The sequence below is a fragment of the Schistocerca serialis genome, chromosome 1 (assembly GCF_023864345.2).
Source record: "Schistocerca serialis cubense isolate TAMUIC-IGC-003099 chromosome 1, iqSchSeri2.2, whole genome shotgun sequence".
NCBI classification, from domain to species: Eukaryota; Metazoa; Arthropoda; class Insecta; order Orthoptera; family Acrididae; genus Schistocerca; species Schistocerca serialis.
In genome coordinates, this window is record NC_064638.1 from 769,962,859 (window position 1) to 769,984,026 (window position 21,168).

Consider the following 21,168-nt stretch of genomic DNA (forward strand, 5'->3'; position numbering starts at 1 on the left):
AGCCAGGTGCCCGGATACTTTTGATCACGTAGTGCATATGCAGTGTGCCTATAGATGTGTTTCGTTGCGAAGGAAAGAGTGTAGTATGCAGTGTATGCATATACCTTGTTGAAAGGAATTCGGAGGGGAGGGGTAGTCGGCCTTGCCTGTTGGACGATTAGTGTTAACAGCGTATTTTGCTTCACAGCATCACGAGTAGGTTAAGAACTAACAGTGATCGTTGGCTATGACCTTGGAGTTATGGACTTACAACTCCACACCCTTTGTCATTGGTGACCAAATTATAATAACAAATGCTTCTTCCAGAGTCAGCATTTGAAACGGCTAGATGAAGGAAGAGTACAATTGCGCCACTTTAACCATGATGGCAGCTACTGGCATGATTACAAGCAAGAGAGTTTGTGTGTTTTTCCGAAGTCACAAACAAACAAACAAGAGAACGTGATTTTTTCCGAGGCCATAAACTTTGCGCTGTTGGTCACGAATGTTTAAATAACGGGTGGCCATAACTAAACTGCCGCTGTTCCAAGTGCTGCAGTGCGGGCTGTATACATCGCAGGCCTCACAAACATCGTAGGCATGTTCATTAATCGATGCGCTTGAGGAGTATGCTGAAACAAATAATAGTTCCACTTTCTGCCACCAATGGAACATACAGTGATGTAAGCAGTCAGAATGTGAAATGTTTCCTGTTTTGATGTCAGTATGCTGTTTGTCACTTGGCGACGACTGTTGATTTATTTTGTGAAATGACTGTTGGCGTAAAGGGTAAGAAGATGGAAGTTTTCCGTACGAAACGCAATGACTATTGAGCAGAAAGATCGCGCTGGTAAATTTGTTTCATGAGAACTTCAGCAATAGCAGTGCGGCATTGCGGCAATATCGCCGATAGAAACAGCTGCGAAGAGGCACTATGTTAATCAATATATTGAAGAAGTACGTGAATTAGGTGGTGCAGCAAGGAGAGGGAGGCGGCCCATTCACATGGCAGTTGATGCAGTTGCTGAAGCTATAGCCGGCCATACAGCAGATGCTTCAAATTCCGCAGCCATTTCTCGAGCTACGAGTATATCACGGAATAGTCTCTCCGCTGGTCATGAGTTCAAAAGATTTTGGGGCGCATTCTACACTGGTATCCCTATAAGATTCAGAATTTGCACCAAATGAAACCCTAAGACAGGATACAACGCCATTATCGTTCCCTTCGTCTCTTGGCATGCGTGGGAATGAAGGCTGGGGAATATTGTGTGGACGGACGAGGCAAATGTTACTCTGCATGATGCTGTGCATGCGCAGAACTGTCGCGTATGGGATTCTACTTCACCACATCTTGTGCACGAACATCATCTGCGCACAGCTTCTGTGACTGCGGCATGTGGTTTCACAGTCCGCCTGCGTAACTGAGTGGTAACGTGTTTGCTACCAAGCAGCGGGCCCGCGTTCGATTGCGGGCAGGTTGGAGATTTTCTCCACCCATGGACTGGGTGTTGTGTTGCCCTCATCATCATTTAATCATACTGCCTCGCAAGTCGCCCAATGTGGCGTCACCTGAAATAAGACTTTCAACCCGGCGGTCGAACTTCCCTGGTTGTGGACTCCCGGCCAAAAATGCCACACAATCATTTCATTTCATGCGGTTTCACAAGCTCCTTCATTCTCGATCCGTTTGTCTTCGAGGAAAGGGCACCTCGCGGACCTGTTAGGTGCGCAGTGACATCTGAAAAACATAAGGACCTCCATGTGCAGCATGAGACTCCAGCTTTGCAAGGACGCAGCTGTGTCCATATCATCATTTTCTTAAAAGATGGGGCGACATCACCTGTCGCTTGCCAAGTGAAGGATTTGCTTTGAGAAATCTCTAGTAGTGATCGCATCATCTCTAGGCATTTCAAGACTTGTATCCTTCCACATCCCCCGACCTAAATCCAAATGACTTCTGGTTGTGGAGATATGTGAAAGATCATACCAGTCAGGGATGTATCCGGACTCTTCCTCATCTGAAGAACATCGTACGACGATATACTGCTCTGATTGCACCAGATATGCTACAAGCAACTGTCGACCATATCGTGTTACGGTTGCAACAAGTTGCTGTCGAGAGACCATACTGAACATACTGTATGCTGCAACTTGTGATCATATCCTAATAACCATGCCAGAACTACCTTTATCATGAGTTTGATCATTCCCCCTCCTCCTTTTTCCTGCTCCCACAGCAAATTCTGACTGCTTACGGAGCCATATTTTCACATGGTGGCATAAAATGTAACTATTATTTTTTCAGCATACTCCACGAGCGCACTGTTTCATGAACATATCTACGAAGTTTCAGCGTCCTTCGACGTATACACTGCAACTTTCGAAATACTGTTGGACCACTGGTATAGTTATATAATCACCCGTGTTGTGTAATGCCACACCGAAGCATAGCTAAGGCGCAGCAGTTGAATACGTGAATGCTCATGCCATCTGTTGGATAGTTGCAAAAACAAAAGCACAGGTGCTTCCGCTTGGCGGCAGTCAAATGAAATAGCGCTGTGAGTAAGACAGTATCTGAATAGTGCTGCGCTCAGACGACGAAATAGAGAAGCATTAAATTAGGATAATATTATTATGTATAGTAAAAATATTAATTTAATATTAGTTTTATATATATATATATATATATATATATATATATATATATCGATCAAAAAGCACATGGCACACCTTGTGGAAGTCTACGTAATTTACGACGGACTGTAGTGACCAGCAGCAAGGTATGAAGTGACCAGTGTCTGCAGCTAATGTTGCAATGTGATATATATATATATATATATATATATATATATATATATATAATGTAAGCGGAATAATCTGAAGATAATGTCAACATCTCTAAGAAAATGTCCAAGAAAACAAAAGACATAGAGATCTCCTATACAACAAATTGGCGAGTTTCAAATAGATCATGTGGCGATTTCATACCCAGTACAAAAAGAAATTTACGACGTCCAAGTACGCAGAGGAACAAACATTGATTCAGACCATTACCTAACTAGAATTAAAATCAAGTTTACAGCACAAAGAAGTCATCAGAAGAAAACAGAAATACAGAAATATGACACCAAGAAGATTAAAGAATCTAAAGTAAAAGAAGAATGGGAGAAGGAAAAGGCAAACACTTGGGAAGAATTTCATTCTAAAATCACGCGAATAGCTGAGGAAACTATTCCCTTGAAAAAGATATTCAAACACCCTTGGTGGGATTCAGACTGTGAAAATGCATTGGAAAGGAGAAAAAAGGCATTTCAAGAATATAACAGTAAAAAATCACAAGAAAGTCTACATTTATTTAACGAGGTTAGAAAACAGGTTTCAAAATCTATTAGGCAAGCAAAAAGGAAGTACACAAAGGCACAACTGGATGCCATAGAAGAAAATTTCCAAAACTATAATACAAGAGACTTCTACAGAACTTTCGCAGATAAAATACGAGGATATATCCCTCAAAATTTATGTTTCAGAAAACCAGATGGTAAATTAGCCCTAACAAACCAGGAAAACTGTCAAGTATTGGCTCAATATATTTCTAACCTACTAAATTGCCCAGAACCTAGTTTAAGGTTTCCCAAAGAAATCTGTGCCAACGCTCAACCGGATTCATTACCACCAACACAGGAAGAAATCAAATGTCACATAAAAAACTTAAAAGATAATAGAACATCTGGCGAAGATGGCATTGTTGCAGAGCTATTAAAAAACCTAGAACCAAAGACGTTGCAAGAGCTCACAAAAATAATAACAAAAATATGGGAAACAGAAAAATTACCAGAGGATTGGAAATGTGCCCTTATTCACCCGTTACATAAAAAAGGAGACAGAACAAATGTCAATAACTACAGGGGAATCTCACTTTTACAAGTCACCTACAAAATTCTCTCAACATGCCTGCTGAAAAGAACACAAGAGCAGCTGGAACGCCAAATTGGTGATTATCAAGCAGGCTTCCGCCCCGGTCGCTCATGCATAGAACAAATATTTATTTTAAAGACAATATTAAAACACAAAGCAATTAGAAATGCCCCCATAATTTGTACATTTGTAGATTTTAAGAAAGCCTATGACTCAATTGACCGGCAATCTTTGTTTAACATTTTAGAGGAACTTGGACTTGACTCCAAAACACTAAGGCTTATCAAAGAAACACGGACAGACACTGTATCTAAAGTTAAATTCAGGGGAGAAATCTCTGAACCTTTTCTCATAAAAACTGGAGTACGTCAAGGTGACGGGCTATCTCCACTTCTGTTTAATATAGTCCTGGATAAAGTCATTAAGGAATGGGAAAAAGAATTAAAAAATCAATCCTACTGGAAACCAATCCATCTTGGTAGAACCAAAGACAACGTGGAGATATCTTGTTTAGCATTCGCGGACGACTTGGCCATACTTGCAGATGATGAAGAAATCGCCACCAAACAAATAGAGATCCTTAAGGAATGCGCGGATAAAGTAGGTTTACAAATTTCGTTTCAAAAGACAGAATTTTTCTGTACGAAATTCCATATACACAGTTTGAACACAAAATATGGAAAAATAAATAGAGTAAAACATTTTAAATACCTAGGTGAAATTTTGGAGCCAACCGGAGGAAAGAAAGTTGCACAGAAGATCAGACAACAGAAAATGAAGAGAGCATATGGTATGACACATGAAATATACAATAAAAAATGCATCTCCTCGAACACAAAAATCAGACACTACTGCGCAGTAATTAAGCCAGCAGCACTATATGCTAGTGAAACGCTCACACTCCACACAAAATGTGATTTAGAAAAAATACTAAAAGAAGAACGCAAACTTATGAGAAAGATTTTAGGTCCAAAATTAACAGAAGAAGGATACCGGATACAATCAAGAAGAACCACAGAAACTATATCAAACCTGGCAGCAGACATAAGAAGGCGAAGATTAAAATTTTATGGACATGTCACTAGACTTCCTCCCACCGACTCACCAACAGAATTCTCGCTTACATAGAAAAAGTCAAATCAACAACACCATGGATTAGCCAAGTAAAATTAGATTTACAAAAAGCAAATATTGAACTTAAAGATGTCAAAGATAGAAAAACTTTTAGAAATAAGGTGGAAAAGTGGATTGTATTGTCGGAGAAGGAAGCACTAAAGAGACCAGGAACAAAATGGACAGAAGAAAGAAAAAGAAAACATGGAGAACGAATGAAAGAAGTATGGAAGAAACGACGTCAGAAAGCTTTGCGTGATCCTTCTGGGTCCATTCGCGATAAGTAAGTAAGTATATATAATGACTGTAATTGAATATGGTAATGTTATGGTATGTCCATTGGTAAATAGAGAACTTGGCATAGAGTAAATTAATGTTTAAATGTGAGGGAAATCCCCAAGAACGCGGACAATGCAGGTTGGCGCGTGATTTTGGCAGTAGAGAGAGAGGTGTTCTGCAACTGTTCGGATGCAGAACAGAGATTACGCGGCGCGAAAGCGACGAGTTTAGTACGGTACGGTAACGTTGCTTACAGACAGTTAAAAGTGAGCTTACAACAAACACAAACTGGATTTATGGCATGTCAGCAAGTCAAATGGACAATAATGCTTGCAGGATGCAACATTTCGACGGAGACGTCTTATGAGCGATATAGTTACTGTTCCCGATCAAAAAGCACATGGCACGCCTTGTGGAAGTCTACGTAATTTACGACGGACTGTAGCGACCAGCAGCAAGGTATGAAGTGACCAGTGTCTGCAGCTAATGTTGCAATGTGATCTTACTACCATATGAGATCCATTGATGAGCTCACGCCAGCACAAGCAACGATCAAGTAGTTATCGTACGACAGTGTTTTTATGAACAGTGCATTTTATACCGCCGCCATAACGAGTACATTTATCCGTAGCGAACCAGTTTATGTATTTATCAAGTCAAGTTCTCTACAGTGTAATGTCTGAGTGAAATAATAAGTTTGTGATTCAAAGTGCAGTCCACGAGTGTCATCAATTATTTACAGAAAATAGCTCAATATTATCCCAAATTCATCACTGTGTATGCAGCAATACAAGTAAAAAGGCTATATTACGTGAGTATCGGCGTATTAATGCAACAAGAGGATATAATCGGAGTTAATGCCGAAAATTTCCAACAAACGCCGGATTATACAACTGACAAAAGACGCCAGGTACTGTGCCACATTAATTACAGTTCAACTCGATGTGGTGGCTTTTCAGTACATAATCAATGTAAAAACTTATTCAATTTCATTAGAACAAAATGATTCTAAAGTAATGTTTTTTAACATCTCTAGTAACCATCAGTTCTATAGTGTTCATTGATTGTTCAATTAAAGAATTTATTGCCGCCACAGTAGTCATTTTACCTTCAGTCCAATGCAAATTCAGTAACATTAAAATCATTACTGACAGTTGGTGTAGATCAATCTAACTTACAGCAAGTTCAAGTGTTTATCATATGTGTGTGTATATTGTGTTACGGTAAATGTTGTTCGCCTGTTAGGCGTGATTAACGTACACCAGTTAGTGCATTCTGTTCAGTCACTTCAAAGAAGTTATTTTTGTTAATGAAAATCAGAATTCATTTAACATTCGATTTTTTGTACGCCATCGCTAATATTTATTCAGAAATTCCGTGTAGTAGTCTGAACTACATAGCAAAGCTATTCAGGCTTATTACACGCGATAGCCGCTTTCCACACGTCCGATGCCGCATGGTCTAAAAATATTACAATACATTCGGATAGTGGCATCGCAGTTGCCACAGCAGAGTCTGTGAAGAGGTGGTACAGTAAAGCTTTAGATAATAAGTGTCAAATAATGTAAGTACTGGTACTTTGAAAAGCCACTATCAGGCGTCTTGTTTCAAAACAAAGAATAGATAACCAGTAAGTTAATAAATCTGGGACAATAGGTAAGGACATATCTAGTGCTGACACTTCAGGATGACGAAGTATGCGAGATACAAGAGGTGTTACCAACCGGACAATGGCAATAGTAGCTGAGAATATCGCTATTTTGCATGAATCTATGGATCTTTGTAGATCACTAAAATATGTAATTCGAAATTAAGATAGATTTTGTGAATGTTTTACAGTTTCTCAAAAGAAACGCAACGGAAAAAGATAGTGGTATTCGTACAAGTTAAAGCACCTGGTTCCATGATCTTGGGACAACATCGCTGCCGCTTAATAGGGAATTCCAGAATTCAATTCGAGCTTCGGGCATGACTGTAGGCTTGAGTGTGCTGCCACCATTCGTAAACCTTTGCAAACGCTATAATGTAGCTCCTGGAATACAATGAATACAAACTTTCGCATGTCTTGAAAGTACAGTACTTTGTTTCCGGAAAACATGGCTAGTTTAGAGCATTCCAGTTCATCTTGAGGTAATTTACATTCGTTGTGGAGATTTAACTTTGTAAGTTGTTCGTTTACCAACATTTATGGCACATTTGGAGACAAGTATGCTAGCAGCAATTATGGATAAACAATGCTGTTCGTGTTTCATTGTGTCACCTGTATAAAAACAGAGCATTTAATCAAACGCGTAGTTTGAACAAAGTCTGCCCCATCCATGTAAAACATCCACAATAAGTGTAAACCTTCAGCAGATGATCACGGAAATAGGATACTCATATCTTGAAGAAATGGTTGGTTGCTGCTATTACAGTGCAACCTATTTTGAGTAAAATCGCGGAATTCCATGTAGCAAATAGACAGATAAAATTATTTTCCACGAGTTGTACACAGACAATAACTATGTTTTGTAACAAAGCACTGAAAGCAATGATTTCGGTTTGTATCACAATTTTTTTCATATTTATGTCTTTTCGTGGATAAGTACCGTTCAGATCTCCTGTAAACGCAGCGGCTACAAATTTAATGAGAAAAGTCAGATTTGCACAAGTTTTATTCAGACTACCGTGAGATGATCGAAGTATTCAGAGGTTGTTAAGGGCTTTAGAGGGAGCATTAGGCAATTTTTACTAAAACATGGGAAAGGAATACAGTGGGAGACGAATATGAGTCTTTGAAAGAAGAAATAGTGAAGGCAGCAGAAGATAAAATAGGTAAAAACACAAGGCCTAGTTCAAATCCTTGGATAACACCGGACATACTGAATTTAACTGACGAAAGGAGAACATTTTAAAATGTGTCATACGATGCAGTCGAAAGGAAATAAAGACATCTTAAAAATGAGATTGACAGAAAATGCGAAATGATTCAACAGGAATGGGTAGAGGACAAATTTATAAGCATATAGAAGCATATTATGTGTGGGAAAGATAGATTGGAAGAAAATACATAATGGCAAAGCAGGAACGACTAAAGGAAAAATGATAAGCTTTAGAAACATGCAGGCCAGGGAAACGGAGGATGCTGCCTGTAGGACAATGAGAGAGACCTTTCGATAAAAGGGAAGCAGGTGTTTATGGATATCAAGAACTCTAGATGAGAAGCCAGTGCTAAGCACAGAAGGGGACTAAGAAAGGTGGAAGAAATAAATAGGAGGGCTACACAACGGAAATGAGCTTCACAAGAATATTATACCCACAGAAGAGAAAATAAATGAAGATGAGACGGAAGATACTATGCTGCAAGAAGAAATTGGCAGAGCATTGAAAGAGGTAAGTAGAAACAAGGCCCGTAGAGTAGACGTCATTCCTTTAGCACTGTTGACAAAACTATTACGTGTGTTGTACAAGGTAAATGAGACAGCTGAAATAACCCCAGACTTCAGCAAGAGTGTAATAATTCCATTTTAAAGAATGCAGGAACTGACAGATGGGCATACTACCAAATTATCTTGTTTGCAAAATACTGACACTAATTATTAACAGAAGAATGGAAAAACTGCTAGAAGCCGACTTCGATGAAGACCAGGAACGTAGCAACGTGAGGTAATATTGAGTTGACGACACGACACTGTTCGAAATTTTGAGGATAACGGGGATAAAGTATAGGGACGAAAGGTTATAAGCAACTTTTACAGAAACTGCAGTTATAAGAGTCAAAGGACATGAAAGGGAAGTAGTGTTTGAGAAGGTAGTGAGGCATTGTTGTAACATATCATCAGTGTTGTTCAATCCGTGCATAGAGCAAGCAGTAAGGGAAACCAAAGAGAAATCTTGAAAGGATTCAGTAGAAGAAATAAAAACTTTGAGTTTTACCGATGGCATTGTATTTCTCTCAAAGACGGCAAAAGAACTGGAAAAGGACTTGAACGGAATGGATAGTATTTTGAAAGGAGGTTAAAAGATAAACATGAAAAACAGTAAAACAAGGTTGATTGAATGAAGTCAAATTAAATCAGGTGACGCTGAAGCAATTAGATTAGGAAATGAGACAGTATAGGTAGTAGATTATTTCTTCTATTTGGACTGCAAAAAGAATGATGATGGCCGATGTAGAGACGATATAAAATGCAGACTTGCTATAGAAAGAAAAGCATTTGTGGAAATGGGAAATTTGTTAAAATCTAATACAAATGTGTTAGGAGATCATTTCTGAAAGTATTTGACAAGACAAAGTCAGAACAAAAATACGCTCAATAATTTCTGAAAGTATTTGTCTGGAGTGTAGCCTTTTATGGAAGTGAACGTGGACGATAAGCAGTTCAGGACAAGATGAGAATAGAAGCTTTTGAAATGTGATGTAACAGAAGAACGCTGAGGGTCAGATTGGTAGAGCGAGCTAATGAAGAGGTACTGAAGCGAACTGGAGAAAAAGAAATTTTTGACGCAACTTGACTAAGATAAGGGGTAGATTGATGGGACATATCCTGAGGCATCAGTGAATAGTTAACTTAGTAATGGAAGAAAGTGGGGGGAATACAAATTGTGAAGGTAGACCAATGCTTGTCTACACAAGCAGCTTCAAACGGATGTCGGTTGCAGTAGGTATTGTGAGGTGAAGAGACTTGCACAGAGCAAACTAGCGTGGAGAGCTGCATAAACCGGTCTTAGGACAGAAGACCGCAACAGATAGTGGTGGCGCTCCGAGCGCCGTAGGATAGCGGCAAAACCCTGATCTATTGAGGCAAAGGGGACCACCCCAGCATTCGGCATCTCTTGCGATGGCATCGGACGTACTCTAGCAAATTGGACACCGTCCACTGGGCACTAACGTGGAAGCCTCGTCAGTTTCACGACAGCCGGACTTGGCCGCTGATAACGAAATTGTGGAGACAGTCATCGAAAGTTAACATAAAAATTCATTTGTTCCACATTCTCCACAAATTATGCAATTCCAACATGCTTTAAAAAATCAAATTCTTCACAATCTGTGTTACAATTACAGAAGTCTTTTTCTTCTTATTCGTCATCTGTAGGCGATGTTTCAACTGTTTATCTGTAGCGATATGTCTTTTTCTTGTTATTTCGATACTCAGGATATTTAATTGTATTTGCTTTCTCACATTAGTTTTCTCACTTTTTTCTTCTTTTTAATCTTTCTCACTTTTACTGCTGAACCCTGCTGGTCCCAAAAATTTGGATGCTTTCTTATTAGCAGATAACACCTTTTCCATAGCCTTTCTTTTCTTGCAGCATCGCAATCTTTAAAAAGCTTCTTTTTACTTTTAGAATTTCTTTCAGAGCGGATGAAAGGAATTATCCGTGGGAAGGGAATCGGTAGATGTGATGTACATTCACAGACAAACAAATGATTACAATTTCTAAAGAACTGGACAATATATTAAAGAGAATGACCTTTACAAATTGAGCAAGTCAACGACGCGTTGGTCCTCTTCTGGCAAGCAATTATTCGGCTTGGCATTGATTGACAGAGTTGTTGGATGTCCTCCTCGGGGCGGGGGGGGGGGGGGGGGGGGGGGGGGGCTGTGCCCAATTCTGACCAACAGGTGCGTTAGATCACCAAAATCCCGAGCTGGTTGGAGTGACTTGCCAATAATGCTCCAAGAGTCTTCATTGGGAAGGGATGCGGCTACCTTGCTGGACAAGGTACGATTTGGCATGCAACACAAACTCTCGTCATGTGTTGGCAAACATTTTCTTACTGAAATCTAAGTCCTGGATGGCTTGCTGCGAAGGGGCGTAGACTATCGTCGACTTACTGCTGTGCTGTAAGGATACAGCGGATGACAACCAAATGGGTCCTGCTATGAAATAAATTGCACCCCAGACCATCACTTCTGGATGTCGGGCCTTAGGGCAGGTGACAGTCAGTTTGATGTCATATCGCTGTTCGGGGTGTCTCCAGACACGTCATCGCTGGTCGTCGGTGCTTATCACTGAAGATAGTTCCACTGCAGTCAATGAGATCCCAGGTCGAATGTGTCCGACTCCCCTGCAAACGGGTTTGTTGGTGTACAGAGGTCAGTTGTAGTCGGCGCAAGTGGCACCGTAAGCTAAGTCTCCCTTCTATGAGCTGCCTGTTAATAGTCTTTGTAGTCACTGAAGCACCAGTAGCAGGTCGGATTGTTGATAATGTTAAATCTTGACCTCTGAGTGCCTCTCTGACGATGTCTCGGTTCTCACGTTCTCTCGTCTCTCGAGGTCGACCGCTTCCCCCTTGGCGCTGGGTTCAGCCATGATTCACTCATTCCTGCCAACTTCATTGAATAGTGCCATCGCTCTTATTCAAATGTTGAGAGCTTCGTCGATTACTTCGACCGGCTACTTTGAGCCAATCTACGCGTCCTCTCTCAAATGCTGCCATCTGCGTTTATTGTTCACGCGTCTGCCGGCCGCGGTGGTCTAGCGGTTCTAGGCGCGCAGTCCGGAACCGCGCGACTGCTACGGTCGCAGGTTCGAATCCTGCCTCGGGCATGGATGTGTGTGATGTCCTTAGGTTAGTCAGGTTTAAGTAGTTCTAAGTTCGAGGGGACTGATGACCACAGATGTTAAGTCCCATAGTGCTCAGAGCCATTTGAACCATTTTTTGTTCACGCGTCTGTCTGCAAGTTATCTTTACTGTCCAACTGAGAACACGGAATGATATTCGGAAAGCCTTTATGTCCTGGTATCGACATGTCCCCTGTTTACTATCCTTGCCGCCAAAGTTCACACTTTTGCATTTTTTGTCGAAACCTGTGTGAATATCAATTTGTGACCAATTTGTATAACTCCTACGTGGTGCCTCCTTTTTTGTCTTGTGTGTAAATTAGATTTTTTAAACTTGTTCCTTTTTAAATTTAGATAACATGCCTGATATCATTTTGTAAAAGATCTATGAATGAATAAACAACTAAGTAACTAGTTCTTCAGCTATATTGGCTTGGTATAGTAGTAGTCATTAGTTACTGAGCTTAGGAATGCATCATTTGCCTTTGATAGCAGACTCTTCTTCTACATACGTAAGAAGAGGTTCCAAGCTTTGTGTGGGTGCACTCCTTATCTTGAAATGTCTCAGGATTTAGAGGGTATATTCCTGTACTTTCAAACCGAGGTGCTCCTACTTCAGTAATTGCTATATTCATGTAAACTTGACTGAAAGTGTAGGTTACTTGGTAGGGTGCTATCTTCTTGTTAGTGTTTGGCTTAATGAAACTGTCACATTTTCGGTTGAAGACAGTAATAACTGCATTTTATGTGATGTATATGGTGGTGTGGAAATTATGTGAAGGGTGCTGGCGACCAAAATGTTAGGTGGTCGAGGTTACATGACTACCGTCATTGTCTAGTGTGAAGCGGAATGCATCATCTGCTGTAGGCTTTGTGAACTTCTCTAAGTGCTTCAAGCATTTCAGAAAATGTCCACTGTTTGGTAATCCGGTTTAGGAAATCTGTATAATGTTCCACAGGTCCGCCTTTTTCATGATGGTAAGCCATTCTCTTTCTTGTAAGGATAGCCGCTCCCCCTCCCCCCCCCCCCCCAAATTTCCACCCGGCCAACTTTATTTTAGCCCTTAGGTCCTAAAACGTGAATTGGTTTCCGAACTGGTGAAATCGACATTAAATATTTGTTTGGATGCAAACCAATTTTGTCCATTAGTTTTTCAGATTGTTGTAAAACAGAATTAGATCTTTGTTAAATCTCAAAATGCTGCTGATGGTCACTGGGATGGTCTTCTGAGAGGCTGAAAAATTGTTTGATGATTACTTTTACGAAATCCTGACGGGCTATCTTCCAATGGCATTTTAGGGTTGGGTTGTTTTGAGGGAGTAGACAAGACAACGAGATCATCGATCTCATCGGACTGCGGAAGGAAGTCGGCCGTGCCCTTTCGAAGGAACCATCCTGGCATTTGCCTAGAGCGATTTAGGGAAATTACGGAAAACCTGAATCAGGATCGCCGGACACGGGATTGAACCGTCGTCCTCCCGAATGCGAGTCCAGTGAGCTAGGCATTTTAGGTTCAGCATCAAAACTGTGCTTGATTTTCAATTCCTCATCTAGAATAAACGCTAAATGCCTCAGATATGTTATATCATAAAAAAGGTAGGCCAGCATATTTCCCTACCTCTCTGTAAAAACCCTTCCCACTTTAGAATTCGATGCATTGCTTGTTTTAAGCCTGTCTCTCACTTAACGTTGAGATAGGACAGTGCTGTTTATCGATTTCCCATCCAACATTAGTTTGTCCTGAGTCCATTTTGTCTTTCAGTTGTCCATTTTGTTACACGAGGCACCTGAAAAGACAATACAATAGTCTACATATTATTAGTTTTAAGAACTTTTATACAGGGCCATGCCGCTATCATGACGGTATTGCTTCAATAATAATGGCGTCAATTCCCAGTGGGATAGTATGGCACATGACACTTAATTCACTACTAGTTGAGCCGGGATGGTTTCTTCGAAAGGGCACGGCCGCTTTCCTTCCCCAACCTTCCCTAATCCGAGCTTGTGCTCCGTCTCTAATAACCTCGTTGTCAAGGGGACGTTAAACACTAATCTCCTCCTCTTCCCCCTCCTCCTTGTCCAACTAGTTCAGATGGATAAACGTAAAAATTATGACACAATAATTAAAAGAATATTAGTTGAATGCACGCACATACTTAGTATAGCTAAAAGTTACGAAAGAAATGAATAACTTCTGTTTGTACGTAAAACTTAAGTCTCAAATTAGAATAAAGACGTAAAGAACAATATTTTCCGCAATATCTCACACACATTCTCTCTCTCTCTCTCTCTCTCTCTCTCTCTCTCTCTCTCTCTCTCTCTCTCTCACACACACACACACACACACACACACACACACACACACACACTCACACTACTTAAGTCACAATCTTTTCTATAGTGCATCACTTATCGCGATCTTCACAGCACATTGGTTATACTTTTTGTTGGTTTAATTTCCCGTCTCCTCCAGTAATCTTCCATTTGCGTTGTATCTGGACACTAGAAAAGCAACGTATTTCAGATGAAGAGGTTGTTAAGTCAGCTACCTCCATCATTGGCTAAAAGGTCAAACAAATTAATAATAAACATCTTAGTTTAGAATATCAGCTCCAGGAATTTTGGTAAAAGAACACCATTGGTTGCGACTGTGTATTATGTTGTAACTTAGGAATTTAATAATATGGGCCATCAGTGCTCAAAACTACCACTATAGCCATTTGTAACTATAAAATATGTGTAAGAAGAAAGATAAGCGTTGAATATAAGAAGTTTAATAGGAAAGGAAACATATGAGCGGGAGAAAGGCCCCTTATTTGACGCTATTTTACGACGTATGAAAATTATAGTATTGTAAAGTATGACTGGTAATGATCTGTTTCGAGATAAATATGACTGAAAATCTCATACAGCCTCTCGTCTCTAATATTCACGTACTTCTAGTAGATACTGAGAAGAAATAACCGCACGTAAGCTATTGTCTTAAGGTAAAATTTTAACCTTTCAGTAACAAATGACTGATTTAAGCAAGACAATATTGTTTGCTCTAAATAAGTTTCAGGCAGTGAAGGTTCGACAGAAATAAAGTGTCTTTTGTTCTGATCGTAGTGTATTATTTTCCTTGTGACAACACGCCTAGAAACAGAACGACACGAATGGCGCAGTACGAAAGGAACTATGAAAGGAAAAATCCCAATGCCTTGTAATAAGATGGGGAAGCTAATTTCCATCCAAACTGTGCGAGTGAAAAAGTGAAAATGTAAAAGAATGAAATACGTTTCCTGTAACGTTTACAACACTATCCACGGAAATACAACGAAATGAGTACATAATATTTGAGACTGCATCTCTGGCAACGCATCAAGTACAGTGGGACCACAGTCGAACACTAAGTACTTGAATAATGTTAACTGGAACCAACAGCAATGCTTTTCGGCGTCGAAACTGGTGGAATGTTTTGAATAAACGCCGTTGAATTACAATACCCTGCTATTGGTTTCAATTATCATTATTCACATAAAAATAATTGGTGACGCAGTGAGATTAGTGTATAATGTGCAAGCAATATGCAACTGACCAATACACCAATAACAGCGAGGTAAAAATAGAAGCAGTGCGTTGTTTCAAAAAGACGTTTAAGGCTGAAACAGCACTTTGAAACACGGTTAAAAAATTAATGGAGGTATGTTCCGTCTTTACAACTACAGCAGCTAGATAAAATAATGTGAATACCTGTACTTACTTGGGAATCGTTTATTAATAAGGGTTGGATCCCCATTCACCCCGCCGGCTGGAGTGGCCGAGCGGTTCTAGGCGCTACAGTCTGGAATCGCGCGACCGCTACGGTCGCAGGTGCGAATCCTGCCTCGGGCATGGATGTGTGTGATGTCCTCAGGTTATTAGGTTGAACCCATTCGCCCGTAATATAACTGCGATTCTTCTTGGAATACTCGGGCTCTCCCACCGGAGGTCCGAGTTCTCCCTCGGGCATGGGTGTTTGTGTTGTTCTTAGCATAAGTTAGTTCAAGTAGTGTGTAAGTCTAGGAACCGATGACCTCAGCAGTTTGGTCCCTTAGGAATTCATACACATTTGAACATCTTGGAATACTGGCATATAATGATTGCATAGTCTCTAGTGGAATGATATGCCACTCTTCGTCCAGAACCTTCTCTAACTCCTGTAGTGACGGGGGAGACGGAAATCTGCTCCGTAATCTGCGCTCCAATATCGCCCACAAGGGTTCGATAATGTTCAAGTCCGGGGACTGTGCTGGCCAGGGAAGATGGTGCAGTTCAGTTGCATGCTCCTCATAACACGATTGTACTGTCCTGACTGTGTGAATGGGTGCATTATCGTGCTGAAATATGGCATCATTGTTGGGGAACATCATTTGAATCATGGCGTGCACCTGACACCTAAAATGTTCACATACTCGCTGGCTGTAACACGGCCTTTGAGACTAATGAAAGGACCAGCAGAATATCATGATACGGCTGTCCACACCATCACACTTCCACCTCCATGCTTAACAAAAATGGCTCTGAGCACTATGGGACTTAACATCTATGGTCATCAGTCCCCTAGAACTTAGAACTACTTAAACCTAACTAACCCAAGGACATCACACAACTCCCAGTCATCATGAGGCAGAGAAATTCCCTGACCCCGCCGGGTATCCATGCTTAACCGTTGGAAACAAGCAATCAGGATTATGGGCTTCTTTTGGATTTCTACAGACGTAAACCCAGCCCGATGTTGGAAATAACAAAACGCTTACTCGTCGGACTGCATGACGTGTTTCCACTGATCAGCCGTCCACGATTTAAGTTCCTGACACCATGTTTTACGCTCCTTTGGGTTGGTTGTCTCCACTAATGACTTCGGTATGGCAGCTCGTCCATGAATATTCGCTTTATGGAGTTCTCGTCGGACAGTGTTGATAGATAAGGGATCTCGAAGATGGCTATTGAGCTTTGCAGTTTCTTTAGCCGCCGCAGTTTTGTGCTGTTTTGACACAATTCGTGTTAGCGTACGACTATCTCTGTCATTTATTTTTGATTAACGCCTACTGTACATTTACACGATGATGTCTTTCCATGTTCTGTGTTGGCTGTCATGACTGTTGAAACAGTTGCTCTTGAAACACTGAATAAGTTAGCCGCCTTGGTCACTGATGCTCCAGTTAATTGGGCCCCCACAAACTGCCCTTCTTGGGACTCTGGTAGTTCTTTCATTGCACATCGAGCTCAAGCTCGGAATGCAAATACGAAGTGTGCGCTACTCGTAAACAACCTGCACTGATGCCTAGTCCGTGCTGGACACGCACAATCCAGCGCGACACGTGCCTTACCTGTTTTGTTGACCGTCAAACTCAACCATCTAATTACTACCACCGTTCACATTATTTTGCCTATATTCTGTAAATTAATTCCCGTTTGTTTTTTGATCTATGCGTCTCGCTTCTTTTATCTATGAAGCATCTTCAGTGGCCTGCGTTACATGTTTGTTTTCGTATACATAATGAAAGCATTATGTAGTAGTTACCATTATGTACCTGTGTTACGTTTTCTCGTGTTTTTCTCTTGTTTTTTAGGTCAGAAACAATTTTTTCAGCACAAGTTTCGTGTTGTTTCTAACCTAAAAAAACTAGAGACAAACAAGGGAAAACGTAAAATAGTAACATACTTGTAACTACTATATAATGCATTTATTATGTACATAAAAATAAACATATGTTACAAAAATGGTTCAAATGGCTCTGGGCACTATGAGACTTAACATCTGAGGTCATCAGTCCCCTAGAACTTAGAACTACTTAAACCTAACTAACCTAGGGACATCACACACACCCATGCCCGAGACAGGATTCGAACCTGCGACAGTAGCAGTCGCGCGGTTCCGGACTGAAGCAATTAGAACCGCTCGGCCACAGCGGCCGACAAACATATGCTACAGGCCACTGAAGAAGCTTCATACATAAAAGAAGCGAAACGCATAGGCAAAAAAAACAAACAGCCTTGATAGAAAGGAAAAAATGACAAGGGTTAAAAAAGTCGAAAATGCAAGGTCCATAAGTATCCCGCAATCCTATTGGTGCCATACGTTCACGCAGAACGTGTGGAGTTTGACGCCCCTGTAAATGATCTGTTTCTCTGTGTCAGTCCCTGCACACTACGAAGACCACATCTGTCGTTTATTTACTCCAACATACTGTATGCTTTCGAAATGTGGTGCTGCAGAAGAATGCTGAAGATCAGATGGGTAGATCACATCACTAATGAGGAGGTATTGAATAGAATTGGGGAGAAGAGGAGTTTGGGGCACAACTTGACTAGAAGAAGAGATCGGTTGGTAGGACATGTCCTGAGGCATCAAGGGATCACCAATTTAGTATTGGAGGGCAGCGTGGAGGGTAAAAATCGTAGAGGGAGACCAAGAGATGAATACACTAAGCAGATTCAGAAGGATGTAGGTCGCAGTAGGTACTGGTAGATGAAGAAGCTTGCACAGGATAGAGCAGCATGGAGAGCTGCATCAAACCAGTCTCAGGACTGAAGACCACAACAACAACTGTATACTGCGCGGAGGAGCAGTTGGTGGTGCAACATAGTGTCCTGTTAGTAGATCTCTGATCGCCAAACTATCTAATGTAACGAACATTCACTGCCTCACATCGCTGGCCTCTCAGGCCTGAAAACGGCTGAACTAGGTCAGCGACGAGGCCAGATGGACGGTTGATCAATTTTTATAAGTTCTTCTGTTGAATCACTGTTTTTACTTACCTATAAATGTGCATGTGCGAGTTTGAAAAATCTGAAATTTACAGTTCAGTGTTGTGTCGACTGCAAAGTCGTTGGAGCCAGAACAGAAACTCGTGTGGGAAAAAAAAACAGCCGATGTCTTGTTTAATGAAGCATAACGACCTTCACCGCAACTGGTTCAGGGAAACTATGGAATATAAATATTATATGTATTGCCGGTCGCAAATATGAACAGCTGTTTGTAAGGCGCTAGTGAGTTCTTTTGGGACTTAATGAAATGCCACGTCCATTCACTCAATACGCTACCTCCCCCCACCTGCTTCTCTCTGCCCCCCACGATCTCCGCCCCCTCCTAAACCGCCGCCTTAACACTGAAGGCCGCATTGCCGTGAGCGTGGTGGACATAAGACGACTAGTACCGGCGACTCGTTACATCACAGGCACGTTCAACAGGTGCTGTCCGGAGGGCGCATGGGAGGGACGTAGACGACACTAGGTAGGTGGTTACAGCCACTCGGTGTGTGAGAAGGGTGAACTGTAATGGCGTAACAGCTTTATATTCTTCATCATCATTTATATTGTTTGTAATTTTGATAATGTTTCGATGTGAACAAACGAACCTGTTAGTAGTAAAAGTATGCTTCGTTACATTTATACGACTTCAAGGTGCAACCAGATTCAAACACATAGGCTCAATAAAATCAGAAATTAAGTGTTCAATTACGAACAGGTAGCAGGGTGACGACCGTCTTTTGTTTTTCGAGAACCCACTCGTGTAGTTAGTTAGACGTGACGTATTTCACATCGTTACTGAAGGCAAGCCGGATAGAATTATCTACCAGGTAGTGTTGCGCTGAATGTCAAATAAGAACAAAATAACTTTTCACCTACTTGTAATCTATCAAAAGTTAATGCTTTTCACGTCCACGTTTGTTTATCAAAGCGAGTAAAAGTCTATCAATCAGCTATCACGGTTTATTGTTTCCAATTCATTTTTAGATATTTTTTTATACTCAACACGAAATTTCTTATTAAATAACTTATTATCATATTTCGTATTGTTAGCAATAGTTTTGAAATTTCTTTGCAATGGACCTACGAAACGTACTTGCTGCAATAACTGTTATGTGAAGACGTCTACTCCAGCATTTATAGACGCTAACAGCGTAAGGTGGTTAAATCGCCCACAGTATCACCTGTCGTCGGAGAACGAATACGCTATATCTCAAACTAACTGCTGCGTGCAGAAAAATAATGCGACGATGCAGTTCAAAAGTACATAATCTTCCTTTTCGTCACATCGTGCCGTCACAGTTGACTGGCAGTTATGCAGTAAATCAAATATTACTAGCTGGATCTCTGGCCGGTGTCAAAGGTATTCGTGGAATTTCGTTTGATTTGCGTAATTAGCCATTACTTTGGACATAAAATATATGAGCCATTTCCATGGGTATCCTCGGATACCTCGAAATATCAAGGTGTGGCTCCTCTTCTTGACCCATTGTGTGACGTCAAGTGCGCATCTGTGTCTTGCGTAGGAGTTTGACGAATGCTTCTGAAATGAACTCAACTAACACACCAAACAGACGGACGAAGCGCCATCGACAGTGATACATGCCAAGCGTGTGTTTAGAATATAATCAAGAACATTGCTGGATAGTTCAGTACTCAAGACGATTACGATACCACCTCTTCTCTGCTTACTTACCAAGAACTAGTGATGAACGCTGTAAGGACCACTGACAATGGAAGAGCCGGCCGCGGTTCTAGGCGCTTCAGTTCTAGGGGACTGATGACCTTAGATGTTAAGTCCCATAGTGCTCAGAGCCATTTGACAATGGATGAATACATCCAATGGGTGACTAATTCTGTTCATCTTCCGCACGATTGTGATACACAGAGTTAGCAAATGCTGCTTTAGTACGATACACTTCTCGAGAAACCGTGGTTGAAAGTTTTACGAATCTGCTGAATGCCACTTACGAAATGATGAGGAACAGCTCTAGCGCATCCGGTTTACGGGACCGGCCAGTGATCTGCCCTGCGGCCTTCGATTCTCGACATTTTATTTTTTTTCTGGTCTTCCAGCGAACACTTGTGTCGGTAGAAAGAGTCATGGTTCTTCGGAAACTAAGAATAATAAAATAATGATGATATTAAAAAGCTAAACTCCGTCCGAACAGACCTTGGAATGCCCAACGGTACCGACTGGCCGCCGTGTCATCGTCAGACCATAGGCGTCACTGGAAGCGGATATGGCGGGGCATGTGGTCAGCACATCGCTCTCACGACCGTATGTCAGTTTACGAGACCGGAGCCGCCACTCTTCAATCAAGTAGCTCCTGAGTTTGCCTCTTAAAGGTTGAGTGCACCCCGCTTGCCAACAGCGCTCGCCAGACCGGATGGTCACCTATCCAAGTGCTAGCCCAGCTCAACAGCGCTTAACTTCGGTGATCTGACGGGAACAGGTGTTACCTCCGCGGCAAGGCCTTTGGCAGTAATCATGATATTGGTAGTGTTATATTTGCTGCGATGTGTAATCGACATGTAGTACCAAATCATTACGATTT

General features: G+C 41.2%; 1 protein-coding gene across 2 annotated transcripts in view; it reads left to right on the top strand.

The window, feature by feature from the left end:
- Positions 1-21,168, top strand: part of LOC126482899 (uncharacterized) — a 387,862-nt gene that overhangs the window by 55,644 nt on the left and 311,050 nt on the right. Inside the window, exon 1 of one of the 2 annotated variants that reach the window (XM_050106577.1) lies at positions 19,001-19,094. The exons of the other annotated variant lie outside the window; for it this stretch is intronic. The gene's annotated coding sequence lies outside the window, so the exon portion shown is untranslated. Of the gene's footprint in view, positions 1-19,000; positions 19,095-21,168 lie in introns of those variants that run through there. 2 annotated transcript variants of the gene reach the window in all.